The sequence below is a fragment of the Hemicordylus capensis genome, chromosome 4 (genome assembly GCF_027244095.1).
Source record: "Hemicordylus capensis ecotype Gifberg chromosome 4, rHemCap1.1.pri, whole genome shotgun sequence".
Lineage (NCBI taxonomy): Eukaryota > Metazoa > Chordata > Lepidosauria > Squamata > Cordylidae > Hemicordylus > Hemicordylus capensis.
Window position 1 is genome coordinate 21,301,803 of NC_069660.1, and position 17,301 is coordinate 21,319,103.

Sequence of the window (17,301 nt, forward strand, 5' to 3'; positions counted from 1 at the left end):
CTGCCATCAGGGAATGTTGGAGCAGTGGGGAAAGAGAGTAATGTATGGCACTGCCCTTTACTGAGTTAGAGAACATTGCTCCATCCACCTCAGTGTTGTCTTTAACTAACAGCAGTTCTCCAGGGTCTCAGGCAGAAGTAGGGGTGATTCTCATGTTCGCCAAGAGCAGGTGAGCAGGAGAGGTGAGGAAGGCTGCAAAAAGCTTACCTTCCCCACAGACGATTGAGGGATTGGTGGTGGGAGTGCACTCCACACTCCCACACAAGCAGCCCTGCTCCATGAAGCAAGATGATCAGGGGCCTAGAGCACCTTTCTTATGAGTCAAGGCTACAACACCTGGGGCTTTTTAGTTTAGAAAAAAGACGACTGCGGGGAGACATGATAGAGATCTATAAAATCATGCAAGATGTGGAGAAAGTGGATAGAGAGATTTTCTTCTCCCTCTCCCATAACACTAGAACCAGGGGCCATCCCTTGAAATTGATTGCCAGGAAATCTAGGACCAACAAACGGAAGTACTTTTTCACCCAACACATAATCCACTTGTGGGATTTTCTGATACAAGATGTGGTGACAGCCAACAACCTGGATGGCTTTAAGAAGGGTTTGGATAACTTCATGGAGGAGAGGTCTATTAATGGCTACTAGTCAGAGGGCTGTGGGCCATCTCCGGCCTCAAAGGCAGGATGCCTCTGTGTACCAGTTGCAGGGGAGTAACAGCAGGAGAGAGGGCATGCCCTGAACTCCTGCCTGTGGCTTCCAGCGGCATCTGGTGGGCCACTGTGCGAAACAGGATGCTGGACTAGATGGGCCTTGGGCCTGATCCAGCAGGGCTGTTCTTATGTTCTTAAGCATGGAGCAGGGCAGAGGGATCTGGTGCCAGAACTTGTTATTCTGGCCTCTGTGAATCCCACAATACAATGTGCAACACACTTGTTGCATTAGGGCATTCCCTCAAGAGACGGGCAAGTCTCTGTGACCAGTGGTGCTAAATATAGCCCCAGCGAACACACAAGCAGGTAAGGGGGCACTCTCTCCCTTAACTTCAGCTAATAGCCAGGGTAAACAGCAGTGCTGGGTGGCACTGCCCTGCCACCGACATTGAGCACAATCCCAGTGAATGTTATACGCAGCCTAACCAGGGCTGGGCATCCCCAGGCCACATTAGGCTGCGCATGATAACAGCCTCATAGTTTCTATCACCTGCTACTTTTAATTGGAGATGCTAAAAATTCTAGCATCTCCAAGCCTCCCCATCTCTGGCAATTTTTAAGAAACTTTTGAAAACACATCTCTTCAGCCAAGCTTTCTCAGCTTTTTAAAAACTTGTTTTTAAATTGTTTTGGCTATTTAATTGGTGTTTTATGATGTGTTCATTGTTAATTATTATTTTATGCAGTTTTCTAATTTCTGTTTTAATTGTTAATTGATTTTAATGGTGTTTTAATGTAAACCGCCTTGAGCCTTTTGGAAGGGCGGTATAAAAATTTAATAAAGCAAGCAAGCAAGCAAGCAAGCAAGCAAGCAAACCCGGGACTTCCTGTACTGAAATGGTACTCTACCACTTAGCTGTGGCCCCTCCTCAAGTTTGTTTAGAAGGTACAGTCCATATTAATGAGGAGAATGATTAGCCCTCTCCTGCTAACTGAGCAAAGAGGCATCTTTTTAAAGTGTTGATTCTCTTTATTTAGCAGGGGGAGAGCAACTGGCCCTACCCACCCCCAGCAAGCATCCCTCCAGTAGCTGTTGCTGGTGTCTATATTATGTTTCTTTTTTTAGGTTGTGAGCCCTTTGGGGATAGGGAGCCATTTCATGCATGCATGCATACATGCATTCATTCATACATATCTATTTAAACCGCTCTGGGAACTTTTGTTGAAAAGTTAAATATCAATATTCATCATATTAATCATGTAAGGATGATCAAAACACTTACAGCTGCATCTCTTAGAGCACCCATGGATTCTGATCATGGAAGTGGCCCCATGCTCCTTAAACCAGCATTGAACTTCTGTACCAAGCAAGACCTCAAATCCTGTCTTGTGGGAGCTCCTCCCCCACACTTCTGTGAGTTATTCTTTATATCTAGGTATTCTGACAATCATATTGATATCTCCGCTGCTCTCACACTTGCGCTTAGGCATGGCAGAAGTGGGAAACTAGGGACGAGACGGAGAAATGCAGCTCTGTGCAGCCCCAAACCACTTCCAAGGTGAGCATGGGCAGGGCATGAATAGTAGACACAGGGAACTGAGGAAAGCGGCAGAGCCAGGGCCGATCCAGGTCCGCCTGCAGGCATCTGAGACAGCATGGTGAGCTGCCTCCCTGGACTTTTGCACATCCATACCCTCAACTCTTCCCGGTGATGTGAACACACTGTTTTCCCTGGCTCTTCCCTCCTCTCTTCCCCCATCTTGCTTCTTCTCCATCTTGGCTTACTCATGAGTAGCCGCGGCATGGAGCCGCACCACGGCAACTCACGAGCAAAAAAACGGGTTTAAGGGGAGGGTTACTTGAGCGGGTTACCCGCTCAGGAACCACCGGGCTCGCAGCCAAGCCCGGTGGTTCACATGGTATGCAAAAATCGGGCTAGGCTCCCTTAGCCTGATTTTTGCAGACCGTGGGAATAGCCTCAGGGGGTGGCCATCACCCAGAAGCAGGGCTCCACAACCTCTCTCTCACTCCTTCCCAGCTGGCAAACGAAAATCCAGCTGGGTGCTTTCTTTCCCTCCCTTGCTCTGAGTGAGGTGCTTCATTCGTTGGCTGGGAAGGAGTGGGGAAAGGGCTGGACCTCTCACTCCAAGCCAACATGCTTCGTTTGCCAGCTTGGTGTGGGAGGAGGACAAGGGGATGCCCTGGGGGAGGGGGTGCCATGGCAAACCCTCTGACGCCAGCAGCCCAGGGAGATTTGTCCCTCCTTGTCCAGTGGTGGCTATGCCACTGGTGATGGGCAGCCTGGATTCCAGAGAAGCTTTCCTTCCACCTTCTCAGTGAGAACCCCCTGATAATTCTAAGCAACTTCAATTTCTAAGGAACCCCAAATGCATTCCAAAACACATTTGAATATCCCTGGCCTAGAACATATTTCTGATAAGCATGGTTGAAGCCAGGAACACAAGTAAGGCTCGAAGCCTTGAATCTGCCTAAAGAGAGCTCTCAAAAGTATCTCTGGTGCTCCCATCAGCACTTTCACCAGTTGTCTGCTGATGGCAACAGCAGTGTTGTTGCTTTTAGCAACCTATTAGTCAGTGCAAAAGGCATTGCTTATAGTGTCGAGCACCAGCAGGGCTGATCAAAAAGACGCAGCAGACCACCCCCTTCTGGCCATGGAAAAGGCATTGCCTAGAGTATCCCTGGGGAGATAGAGGGAGACACAGAAAAGAGCTGGCCTGGAACATGGGTGGGAGTCAGTGGTGGAAAGATGTAGAAAGAGGTGTGCCAAATGTATATATGATAGTATTGGCACAATATAAAAGAACACATTTCTCACAAAAGAAATGCAAGGAGACAATAAGAGATGAAAAATTTGAGGAGCAGATAGCTAGAAGTGTCAAGGTGAAGAACAAAAACTTCTTTAAATATATCAGAAGCAGAAAACCTGTCAGGGAGACATTTTGACCCTTAGATAATGAGGGCATAAAAGGGATTATTAAGGAAGAAAAGGTGATTGCAGAGGTGTTGAATGGGTTCTTTGCATCTGTCTTCACGGCAGAGGATACTGACGTTATACCTGCTCTTTTCAGGCTTGGAAGCTGAAGAACTGGGACAATTTGGGGTGACAAGGGAAGATGTTCTAAACTGTCTTGAAAAACTAAACATTAACAAATCACCAGGACCAGATGGCATCCATCTAAGGGTTCTGAAGGAACTCAAATATGAAATTGCTGATCTCCTAGCAAAGATATGTAACTGGTCCCTACAATCAGGCTCTGTATCAGAGGACTGGGAAGTAGTTAATGAATTCTGATTTTTAAAAAGGGATCCAAGGGGTATCCGGGAAGCCACTGGCTGGTTAGCTTAACATCTGTGCGGGGTAAAGTGATGGAAAGCATACTTAAGGACAAAATCTTTAAACATATAGAAGGACAGGTCTTGTGAAGGAGAACAAGCATGACTTCTACAAGGGTAAGTCTTGCCTCACTGACGTTTTGGAGTTCTTTGAGAATGTCAACAGGATAAAGTGATCCAGTTGACTTCCAAAAAGCTTTTGACAAGTTCACCACCAAAGGCTCTTGAGTAAACTTAGCAGTCATGGGATAAGGGGACAGGTTCAATTGTGGATTGGAAACTGGTTAATCAATTAACCAGGACAGAAAACAAAGGGTAGGAATAAATGGACAGCTTTTACAACAGAAGGGAGTAAGAGTGGGGTCCTTCAGGAATCTGTACTGGGATGAGTGCTCTTTAACTTGTTCATAAATGATCTAGAAGTTGGAGTAACCAGTAAAGTGGCCAAATTTCCAGATTACACTAAACTGTTTAGGGTAGTGAAATCCAAAAGAGATTCCGAGGAGCTCCAAAATGACCTCCAAACTGGGTGAATAGGAGACAAAATCACAAATGCGGTTCAATGTAAGCAAGTGTAAAGTGATGCATATTGGAGCAAAAAAAACCCCAACCCATCCAACTTCACATATATACTGATGCGGTCTGTGTTGGAATTTACTGTGTAAATAAGTATTGTCTCCCTTCTTGTTCAAGGCATGCATACCACTATATGTATGTATCTATGCTAAGACCTTGAGATGGAATCATTCTTCCATTCTGTTGATTGGTTGTTTTACAATTCAGTTGGTTTTGCTTTCCCCTCTTGCAGAAGTGACTGTTACATTGTTAGCTAGTATTAAGAAATAATAACTAATTCAGATGTTGTTTCTGCAACTAAAGTTAAGCCTCTTGTTTAATTCCTTATAAATCAAGTAATCACTCTGAAACAGACTGAGCTGTCCGTGACTGACCAGGGGAGAGATCTTGGGGTTGTGGTGGACAGCTCACTGAAAGCGTCAACTCAGTGCACAGCAGCTGTGAAAAAGGCAAATTCCATGGGAGGGATCATTTGCAAGGGGATTGAAAATAAAAATGCTGGTATTATAATCTATGGTGTAGCCACATTTGGAGTACTGCATACCCTTCTCCTTTGGGGGTGTGCATGAAACCGGTTTGCCTGGTTTGGTTTGAGTCCAAACCAGACTTGAACAGAACCAGGCATGTTTGCCCCCCCCCCGAAAAGACTCCCCCCAGTTCAGCTCGCATTCAAGTTGGTCCATGGGGGGTGGGGGGGTCTCCAGCAGTTCCTCCTCTCCGCCCAGTCTCAAATTGGCCCAGTTCAGGCAGTTTTCCTGCTGTTTCGATCTTTTTGCGCTGGTGGTGGCAATTTTGGAGGCCGCCGTGCATTTGCACTGGCCATCTGCATGACGGAGATCATGCAGATGGCCAGTGAGCATGCATGTCAGCCTCCAAAATGGCCACAACGAGTGCAAAGAGGCCCAGAATGGGCCAAAAATGGCCACCACCAGCGCAAAGAGACCCAGAATGGGCCGGAAATGGCCAGAAATGCCTAAACGAGGCCAATTTGAGACAAGGGGGAGGCCGGCAGGGGGAGGGGTAACAACCATATCCCCAACACAGCTGTGGCAGTGACTCCCAGAGGCAGTGAGTTCTTTTTAAAAAATAATAATTTCCAGACCAGCCAGGGGGGAGTTCAAGCCGAACCAAGTCTGGTTCTGCTCAAGGGCGAGCCAGGGGCAAGTTCTTGAGCCAGCCAAGTTTGTTGTCAAACTGGCTCAAAGTTGAGCCAGTTCATACATCCCTATTCTCCTTACCTCCCTGCCTTTCTCTATGCTAGAGTAGAACTACTTAAACAAACCAAGATTAAATTATGATTGTGGGAACAGACTTCAGGAGGGCCTGTGATTAAAAGAAACAAACCAACTTCAGTCCCTGAGTTCAGATTGTGATTTGACTGTCCAAAATAAATCACGTTGTGTAGATTAGTATCAGTTCAGAGGATAACTCAGAGGAGGCTAGGAGGAGAGCTGGTTGCATGCATGAATTGTCCCCTTTACTAAGCAGGCTCCACCCTGGTTTGCATCTGAATGGGAGGCAAAGTGTGTGAGTCATGTAAGATATACTGCTTATGGGATAGGGCCATAGCTCAGTGGAAGAGCTCCTGCATGCTTGCATGCAGAAGGTTCCAAGTTCCCTCCCTGGTATCTCCAAGGTAGGGCTAAGAGAGACTCCTGCCTGCAATCTTGGAGTAAGAACATAAGAACAGCCCTGCTGGATCAGACCCAAGGCCTATCTAATCCAGCATCCTGTTTCATAAAGTGGCTGACCAGATGACCCTGGGGAGCCCACAGGCAAGAAGTATGTGCATGCCCTCTCTCCTGCTGTTGCTCCCCTGCAACTGGTATTGAGAGGCATCATGCCTCTGAGGCTGGAGGTGGCCCACAGCCTCCGGACTAGTAGCCATTGATAGACCTGTCCTCCATGAATCTTTCTAAGCCACTCACCGCATCCCATGGCAAAGAATTCCATAGATTAATTATGTACTGTGTGAAAAAGTACTTCCACTTGTCGGTTCTAAATTTCCTGACCTTCAGTTTCATGGGGTGACCCCTGGTTCTGGTATTGTGTGTGAGAGAGAGAAATTTCTCTCTGTCCACACTCTCCACTCCATGCATAATTTTATACACCTCGAGCATGTCTCCCCTTAATAGCTTCTTTTCCAAGGTAAAGAGCCCCAGATGCTACAGCCTAGCTTTATAAGGAAATGCTCCAGGCCCCTGGTCATCTTGGTTGCCCTCTTCTGCACCTTTTCTAGTTCTACAATATCCTTTTTAAGATATGGTGACCAAAGCTGTACACAGTACTCCAGATGTAGCTGCACCATAGATTTGTATAAGGGCATTATAATATAGCATTTTTATTTTAAATCTCCTTCCTAATTATTCCTAGCATGTTATTAGACTTTTTCACAGCTGCAGCACACTGAGACAACACTTTCAATGAGCTGTCCACCACGACCCCAAGATCTCTCCCTTGGTCAGTCACTGACAACTCAAATCCCATCAGCGTATATGTCAAGCTGGGGTTCTTTGCACCAATATGCATCACTTTACACTTGCTTGCATTGAACCACATTTGCCATATTGTTGCCTACTCGAGTTTGGAGAGATGTTTTTGCAGCTCCTCAATCTGCTGAGGATTTCACTACCCTAAATAGTTTAGTGCCATCTGAAAATATGGCCACTTCGCTGCTTACCCCAACTTCTAGATCACTTATGAACAAGTTAAAAAGTACTGGTCCCAGTATCAATCCATGGGGGACCCCACTTCCTACTTCTTTCCACTGTGAAAACTGTCCATTTATTCTTACCCTCTGTTTCCTGTTCTTCAACCAGTTAGCAATCCAATAATGAACCTGTCCCCTTATTCCATGACTGCTAAGTTTACTCAAGAGCCTTTGGTGGGGAACTTTGTCAAAAGCTTTTTGGAAGTCCAAGTATACTATGTCAACCAGATAACCTTTATCCACATGCCTGTTGACACTCTCAAAGAACTCCAAAAGGTTGGTGAGGCAAGACTTGCCCTTGCAAGGGCCATGCTGGTTCTCCTTCAGCAAGGCCTTTTCTTCTATATGTTTAACAATTTTGTCCTTAAGTATGCTTTCCATCAATTTACCCAGTTCTGAAGTTAAGCTGACCGGCCTGTAATTTCCCAGACCCCCCTTGGATCCCTTTTTGAATATCAGAATTACATTGGCTACTTTCCAGTTCTCTGGTACAGATCCTGATTGTAGGGACTAGTTACATATTTTTGCTGGGAGATCAGCAATTTCACATTTGAATTCCTTCAGAACTATTGGATGGATGCCATATGGTACTGGTGATTTGTTAATTTTTAGCTTTTCAAGACAGTTTACAACATCTTCCCTTGTCAGTTGAAGAATTTGCCCAGTTCTTCAGCCACTAAACCTGAAAAGCTCAATTTTGGAAAGAGTATATGGTCAGTATCCTCCACTGTGAAAATTGATGCAAGGAACTCATTCAGCTTCTCTGCAATCTCCTTATCCTCCTTAATAATCCCTTCCACACCATCATCTAAGGGGCCAACCGCCTCCCTGGCAGGTTTTCTATTTCTGATATAATTAAAGAAGTTTTTGTTATTCCCCTTGACACTTCTAGCTATGTGCTCCTCAAACTCTCTTTCTGCATCCCCTATCGTCTCCTTGCATTTCCTTTGCCAGAATTTATGTTCATTTTTGTTCCCTTCATTTGGGCAGGACTTCCATTTTCTGAAGGAAATTTCATAGCTTCCATGACTCTACTTGTTAGCCACGCTGGCATCCTCCTGAACGTGGTGTTACCTTTCTTCCTTTCTTGGTATACATTCCAACCGAGCTTCTAGTATTGTGGTTTTAAATAAGTTCCATGTTTTCTGGGGTGATTTGACTCTCCTGACTTTCCCTTTCAACTTCCTTCTTACCAGTCCCCTCATTTTTTAGAAGTTTCCTCTTCTGAAGTCCAATGCATCTGTGTTCAACTTCCTTGACAATTCTCCACTTGCATATATGCTGAATTGGATCCCACTATGGTCACTGCTACCCAATGGTTCTGCAACTCTGACATCTCACATCAGGTCCAAGGCACCAATCTGGATTAATTCCAAGGTCGCCATCTCTCTGGTTGGTCCCACAACTAACTGTTCTAAGGCACAGTCATTTAACTTGTCTAGAAATTTGGCCTCTCTTTCATTACCTGAAATGTGAATTTACCCAGTCTATGTGTGGGAAGTTGAAGTCACCCATTATTACTGCCCTGTCTCTCTTTGTTGCCTCTCTTATTTGCTTCTCCAACTCCAGGTCACTCTCAGCATTGTGATCCGGAATGTTACCTATAATTATTCTGTGGAGGAATCCAGTCCACCTAGGTTTTCTAGGTGGAATTGATCCCTTCTTTGATGTACAGTGCTACTCCTCCCCCAATCCTCCCCTCCCTGTCCCTTCTGAAGAGTTTATATGCAGGAATAACCGTATCTCACTGATTCTCACCATTCCACCAGGTTTCCATTATACAGACTATATCTATGTTTTCATTAGTAACCAAGCACTCCTGCTCACCCATCTTCGCTCGGAGGCTTCAGGCACTGATATATAGACACCTATACACTAAGTCCCTCACCTGATGTTGGCGTGTGCTATCCTCCTTACCATCCTTTGATCTTTTTGGCAAGCTGTCATGTGTTACCTTCTGCTCAACCTGTCTCTACTCTGTCGCCTTCTGATTCATCTGAAACATGTGCACCTTGGGGGATTTTGCTAGCCCAACCAGATACCTCCCAGTTCCTGTCGGCAATTCCCCAGGCATCATTTTAAAAGCTGTTCTGTGACCTTTTTTATTTTAAGCTCCAGCAGTCTGGTTCCATCTTGGTTCAAGTGGAGCCCGTCCCATTTGTACAGGCTTTGCTTTCCCCCAAATGTTTCCCAGTGCCTAACAAATCTAAACCCCTCCTTCCAGCACCAACACCTCATCCACACATTAAGTCCTCTCTGCTTTGCTTGACTTGCTGTCCCTGTGCATGGAACAGGTAGCACTTCAGAGAATGCTACCCTGGAGGTCCTGGACTTCAATATGCTACCTAACAGCCTAAATTTGGCTTCCAGGACCTCCTGACTGCATTTCCCAACATTGTTGTTGCCAATGTGCATCACAACAGCTGACTCCTTCTCAGCACTGCCTACCTAGATGCAGCGTGACATTCAGAACCTTAGCACCAGGTGGGCAAGTCACTATGAGGTCTACACACCGGTCACAGATCCCTCTCTTTATGCCCCTAATGATCAAATAACCCACTACTATGAACCTCCCACCCCCTGGAGGAGTATCCTCTGTGCAAGAGGATATGGGTGCATCTCCAAAGAAAAGGGTCACTGCTATAAAGGACTGGCTAAAGCCAGTCTGTGTAGACAATTATAAGGTTATTCACACAGGCATGTGTGAATAGCGGGGACTGTGGGAGGAAGGCATGAACCAGCTTACCTTCCCCGTAGATGATCACCATGATGTCTTTGGTGCACTGCTATACACCCACATGATCCATGCTGTATGAACCAGCAGCTTGAGTTTCGTTGCTGCAACCCAAGTTTTGACACAGCCTGAATTGTCCAAATTCAGAATTGCAGACTGTGTCCCCTGGAACCAGAGCTCCTCCCTCAGCTCGAGCTGTGATTCCCTGTGCAAACTGTCCTTCGTGGAAGAAGGAAGCCTGCACAGCCAATTCCTACTCTCCTCTTCTCTGCAATCTTGCTGACTGCAGAGAGGGAGCTCTCTGTTATGTCCAAATTTGGGTGGGGGGTGGGGGAGTGGAACCACGCATCCATTGGACCCGCGGCTCCGTGTTACGTGCAAATGTGGCCTATGTTTCAATCATATCAATTAATCACAGTTAGTCAAAGAAACCAGGGTTCCAGAGGATGTTTCAACTCAACCACAGAGTGCATCTAATTGCTGTAACATGCATTTACCATAGTCTTAAGTCTGTGTGGTGGTCCCATACCATTTGGCTGAAGAAGGCTGTGTATAGCTGGCATCTTTCTGCCAGTGAAAATATGGACTGTGTTAAAAGGTTCTTCACTTTCCCCAGGCCATTTCCCACATTCCTGGCATGCAAGCGGTTGCCACCCAGAGCTGATATTTGGTAAGCCTTGTTCTCACATACCTTTGCTGGATAAATCATTAGGCTCTAGGTTCTGTCTGGAACACACCAAAAGAGGCTTAGCTAAAGAACAAAGGAGGAATTGCTTATAATGGAGTCAGTTCAATATGGTTGGCAACAGGAGCAGAACAGCCTTACTTCCCTGACATTTTACAATGAAACAAACCTGTAGGAGAGAGAACATTTTTAATTAAACTCAGTATATATCTCATGTGTCAAGAAACGTGAGCAAACTTCTTGGTGGCTCAACGTCAGACTCCAAAGTACACACCAGTTTCGCTCTCCACAAATAGACTGGAAACCAGGAGGTGAGCAGCACAGACGGGTGAGTTGCTAAAAATGTGCCTGAAGTGAAAACAAAAAGCAGTTTTGTCAGTCCTCTATTGATATATATTTCCTTTGATGCCAAGCACAAGGTACAAAGCAGTCAAACATTACTGCAAAAATGTCATGATATTCCAGGGATGTTATAAGTATTTACTGTACAGAGCCTTGGAGAACTCATGCAGACAGGGACTAATAGTGCAAGAAGGAAAGTCTCCAGTTCAAATTTTACCTCAGTCACAAACTTACTGAGGAGATTCTCATGATCAGCAAAAAGCGGGCTAAGGAAGCCTAGCCCGTTTTTGCTGATCGTCTGCTGCCACGGGAGCCATGCAGCTCCAGGCAGCAAACTCTCCTAATTCCCCCTCTCCTTAGCTGAGGTTAGCGGAGCGAGCACTTCGCTAACCCAGTCTTTTTGATCGGGTGTTGCCGTGGCGCGGCTCCATGCCGCAGCAACAAACAAGGAGACCCCCGCCAGGAGGCTGAAACAAGCTTCCCGGCCCTGGGGATCTCTCCAGGATGCCCCCCGTGCTCGCGTGGGGCATCCTGTAACTTCCAGGGGCCATGTGGGGCCCTGATCCCTGCAGCCCGTGCTGGCTCCGTGATGGAGCCGGCAGTTGTGTGGGCAGCCAATCCGACCACCCTGGGCTAACAGGGGATCGTCTGCGGGGAGAGCGGGCTAAGCCCATCCTCCCCACAAACCCTCTGAAGGCGGGTCTCACCAATCTCACCTCACCATATGGTCTCAGGCCAGCCAGAAAGAACATAGACCAAGGTTGATCAACTTAAGGCCCTCCAGCTGTTGTGGGACTACAACTCCCATCATCCCTGACTATTGGCCATTGTGGCTGGGGATGATAGGGCCAAGGTTGTGCAGTTCTGAGGAAAGGACGTGGTTGTCTTTATACTAACAAATTCTCCAGCTAATATGTGATGGGGCTATTACCCATTTTGATGGATTGGTTGATCGATTCCCACAGAGTTTAAGCAGCTTGTTCCATGGCATTAACTGTTGTTCTTCCTGTGTTCTCCTTGGACAGATTGTCCTTGGAAATGCTAATCATTTTGCATGCGATTAAGATGCACCGTCCACCAGGCTTTACCTCCGAATGCAGCTTTCAGTTTGTTTCAGAACCACAAAGCCAAGTTGCGTAATCACTCTGTCCGCCCCCCTGCTTCATTTAAGTTAAAATAAAATTTCCAGTTGCTTGATTGTTCAGCTAGAGATTTCCCCCTCCCGCTTGCATTATTTTATGGCAGATGAAAGTTAAGAGGCCCAATTACTAACATTTTATGATAGCCTCGAATATTATGAAAGCTCTTAAGAGGTTATTAACACCTTTTCTGTACCTCATTATTTAAAAGCCTGCCACGTTTAATCATTTTAGCACCATTAAATTGGCTTTAACAACAACCCTATGACTTGCACTCCCCAAAATGTCACCCATTTGACAACACTGAGGTAATAAAGCATCTTAGAGAAACCTGCAAGGCGCCAGGTGAATTGAAAGACTCCCTCCCCAAATGGTAGTTGTTGATCACTTCACCAACAAAGGACTTAATAAAGGGGATGAAAGAGAAATCTCATAACCCAATTTCTTTTTTAAGCATATTTCCCCATTACTTTCTAAAAGTGACTATAAGAACATGAGACGAGCCCTGCTGGATCAGGCCCAAGGCCCATCTAGTCCAGCATCCTGTTTCACACAGTGGCCCACCAGATGCCGCTGGAAGCCTACAGGCAGGAGTTGAGTGCATGCCCTCTCTCCTGCTGTTACTCCCCTGCAACTGGTACTCAGAGGCATCCTGCCTTGGAGGCTGGAGGTGGCCTATAGCCCTCAGACTAGTAGCTGCTGATAGACCTCTCCTCCATGAAATTATCCAAACCCCTCTTAAAGCCATCCAGGTTGTTGGCTGTCACCACATCTTGTGGCAGAGAATTCCACAAGTTGATTATGCGTTGTGTGAAAAACTGCTTCCACTTGTTGGTCCTATATTTCCTGGCAATCAATTTCGTGGGATGACCCCTGGTTCTAGTGTTATGGGAGAGGGAGAAGAATTTCTCTCTCTCTCCACTTTCTCCACACCATGCATGATTTTATAGACCTCTATCATGTCTCCCCGCAGTCGTCTTTTTTCTATACTAAAAAGCCCCAGGTGTTGTAGCCTTGCCTCATAAGAAAGGTGCTCTAGGCCCCTGATCATCTTGGTTGCCTTCTTCTGCACCTTTTCCAGTTCTACAATGTCCTTTTTCAGATGTGGTAACCAGAATTGTACGCAGTACTCCAGGTGTGGCTGACCATAGTTTTGTATAAGGGCATTATAATATTAGCAGTTTTATATTCAATCTCCTTCCTAATGATCCCTAGCATGGAATCACCCTTTTTCACAGCGGCCGCACATTGAGTCAACACTTTCAATGAGCTGTCCACCAGGACCCCAAGACCCCTCTCCTGGTCAGTCATTGACAGCTGAGATCCTATCAGCGTATACTTGAAGTTGAGGTTTTTCGTCCCAATGTGCATCACTGTACAGTTGCGGCATCACTGGCCGTTGCAGCAAGCATGGCGCAGTGTGTGGTGATCGGGGGGGGGGAGGCAGGAGCAACAAACGGAGGAAAGCAGTGAGCAGAGGGAGGCACTTCAGATTTGCCCCCAGGCCACCTCCAAGCTTGCTACGCCATTGTTTTCTGGTAAATGCCTGTGGAGCCTGTCTTATTCTAACCACAGTTTGTGGACAGGCCAGGATATCAGCTGGGATTGTATAACAAATTGGGATTTGCCAGGTTTAGATACAAGGAAAAATCCCAGTTTGCTTTAAATCAGGGTAGATATAGAAATTTTCCTTTCCTTGCATGCAAAGAGGGGAGTGGAACACATGAACCTGTGGCTTCAAATTTAATCACAGTTTAGCATTACATCTGAACTCAGCCCTTGCTTTGCGAAAGGGGTGGGATTGGATAAGCTTTTGACCCTTTCTGGCCCTGTTCTTCCATAATCTGACAAGTCATAACTCATCCGAGGGCTGAAAGCAGCTAAAATAATTGGAGTGCTCTTGCATTTCCTATGTCCCACATTTTAAGTTTCTGTCCTAATTATTATTTTCTGTGTCATCCTTAAGACATGGTGATTTGAATCTGAAATATACTGTAAATCTTTGTGTGCAAAATATCCAAACCAGTTGTCCACTCCATCCAAGAACTAGCCCTATAAAACAGCACTGGAGTGGATAAACAGGACATCACGTGAATCAAGTCATAGATATTCTTAAAAAGATGTCCTACCTTATTTCTAAAAGTTTGATTAAAAAAACACAAACACTGTGGTTGGTTTGATAGCCTAGAGAGGATTAGAGCAAATCAGGACACTTGGTACTGCAAATATTCTGTTCAGATCACAGCTTGACCCTCTGGGGAAGATTCGCTTTTGGCAAAAGGTAGCAAAATATAAGAGGAGCAGAGGACTGCACTCTTTTGCTTTTTCAGAGAGCAGCCATGGCAGAGAGGGGAGAGGGGAAAGGTTGATAAGGGCCATGGGGCAAGAGGAGGAGAACATGGGAAAATAGGAAGCTGCCTTATACTGAATTGGACCATTGGTCCATCTAGCTCAGTATCATCTACACCAGAGATTCTCAATGCAGATGTTATTGGACTTCAACTCCCATAATCCCCAGCCCCAGTGGCCTTTGGTTGGGAATTATGGGAGTTTAGGTCCAACAACATCTGGAGACCCAAAGTTGAGAACCGCTGATCTACACTGATTGGTAGCGGCTCTCCAAAGGTTCAGACCTGAGTCTTTCCCAGCCCTGCTTGGAGATGCCAGGGTTTGGACCGGGGACCGACTGCATGCAAAGCAGATGCTCCTCCACTGAGCCATAGCCCCATCCCAGAGTCTTAACTGCTCCCCCTCCCCCATGCTGCAGCTCCAATGCAAATCTCTCTGCCAACGCTGCTGTTGTGCATGGAGGGGGAAACCTCTGGGTACAATAACTGTGCCCATAGGTTTCCCCCTCTATAGCTAGTGGCAAGGTTTTGTTGAGGTGGTTAGATAGGGAAGTCAGCATGGGGACAAAGGTTAAATTCTTCCTCCCTTTGTGCATATCCAATCCAGGTCCCCCATGACTGCTTTTTGAAAATGATCAGGTCGAAAAACAAAGGATTGGGTCTTGTGATAAACTTAAGCGTATACAAGATAAGAATGGTGATAATTCTCAACAGAATAGGAGTAACTGGTGATAACATCTCCTGTTAAGAACACATCACCAATTACGGCTATTTTAAAACTATTACCATGCTTGCCAACTACCAAGTTGGTCACCAAACTAGGCCCCTGCATTTCTTAACCATTTGACTACCTTGTTTTCGGGGGGGGGGGGGGTCCCTTATATACCCATATGTGTGTACATACACATTTTACTTTATATACGTTGTAGTTATTTATTTATGTATTTATTTATGTATTTATTTATTTATTTATATTTCTACACCGCCCTTCCAGAAATGGCTCAGGGTGGTTTACACAGAGAAATAATAAATAAATAAATAAGATGGAACCCTGTCCCCAAAGGGCTCACAACCTAAAAAGAAACACAAGATAGACACCAGCAACAGTCACTGGAGATACTGTACTGGGGGTGGATAGGGCCAGTTACTCTCCCCCTACTAAATAAAGAGAATCACCATGTTAAAAAGTGCCTCTTTGCCAAGTTAGCAGGGGTATTGTACCCCCACTGATCTACAGAGGATTACACTTCATGCATCTGATGAAGTGGGCTGTAGTCCATGAAAAGCTTATGCTACAGTAAAAGTGTAGAAGAAGAAGTGTAGAAGTCCCCACTTCGAGAACCCTGGCACCTTACAGAAGCCTGATGACCCGAGTTACTTGGGCAGTGAGGCATTTCACACAACTGAAACCTGTCCTACCCAGGTTTGAGAGCTGTGCATACTCCCAAATTTCAGTTGTGTGGGAGAAAAGAATCAGGCAGGAGGAGGGAGAAATGATTGTGGGGAGGCAGTTGCTGGATAGGATATCTTTTCCTCCTACCTTGATAAAATGCTGGGTATGAAAGCTGGGTAGTATGGCACTATCTTATCCAGCTCCTGTCTTCCACACAATCACTGCTCCTTCCTCCTACCTAATTGTTTGCTCCCACACAACTGAAAATTGAGTGTGTGCACAGTTCCTAAATCTGTGGAGGACACTTGTCCTACCCAGTTTTCATTTGTGTGAACAGCCTCAGAGGCTATGCTCATGATTGTGTGGGTGGGGAAGGCTGCGTAAACCTTACCTTCGCCCCGCCAACAATCAAAAGACTTCTGCTGGGAGCATGGCTTGTGCTCCCAGACAATCTGCGCTGCTCCAAGCAGCACGGATCGCTAGAGGCTGGGACGATGCGTCCCGACCTCCAGGTATCCCATAATGCAGCATGCGATAAGTGCAGTGCATTGGGGGATACCTCCATGGGATGGGCACTCTAGGCACCCATCTCTGTGTCCACTTGGGCTGTATGAAGCCCAAATGGTCACATGACCCCAGAACCAGGGTTGAGGGCACACCCGCACCCTTAACCTTGGTAAAAGGCCAGACTTCAAAGTTGGGTTAGGTGCCACAGCAGCACTGAGATTGGGCTTGATCCCAGCGCTGCACATGAGCAGCCTAACCCAGGCTGGGCTGCCCTAGCCTTGGTTAGGCTGCTCATGAGAACAGTCTTTCAGTATCTCTTCCCTATGGCCTTGAAAGCTCAAGCCCTTTTCTCACTGGTATCCCCAGCATGCAGTAGCCTTTCTGCCCCCTAACACACCATCTCTTCCTCTGCCCCATTTTCTTATCTCCCCACCACCACTGCCAAACCAATCCACAACCTTGGATCACCCACAACTGCCTCACCTGCGTGGTGAGGCTCCAGGGGTCATCCAAGGTGAGCCAGACTCTCTGTCATGACAGTCTCTTCCTGATAGTAGCTTGAGCCATGATTTTCACCACTTCCAGGAGAGTCGGTCCTTGCTCCTATCTGAACATCTCACAGTAAGTGAAGTTAGAAATCAGTGAGCTGCATCCTTTCTAGAAGGGAACTTGCTCACCACTGGAGCAAAGGGTTGATTGCATTATCAGTACTGAGATCATAAAGGAATTCAGTACTTCAGCATTTACAGTGGATGGAAATACTATTTTGAATTCCATTTTAACCATGGACATACATATCTTTTCTAGCCAGAATTCAGAGATGGATGTTCCTTATCTTCTCGGATCCTGAAAACTGGAC

The 17,301-nt window shown here is 46.1% G+C and overlaps 1 long non-coding RNA gene across 1 annotated transcript in view; it reads right to left on the reverse strand.

Moving 5' to 3' along the window:
• The window catches only part of LOC128323329 (uncharacterized), a 130,291-nt gene that overhangs the window by 106,023 nt on the left and 6,967 nt on the right, over nt 1–17,301 (reverse strand). Inside the window, exons 3-4 of the long non-coding RNA XR_008306207.1 lie at nt 10,988–11,061; nt 10,720–10,882 (exon numbers count right to left, since the gene is read on the reverse strand). This is a non-coding gene — a long non-coding RNA (uncharacterized LOC128323329). The remainder of the gene's footprint in view (nt 1–10,719; nt 10,883–10,987; nt 11,062–17,301) is intronic.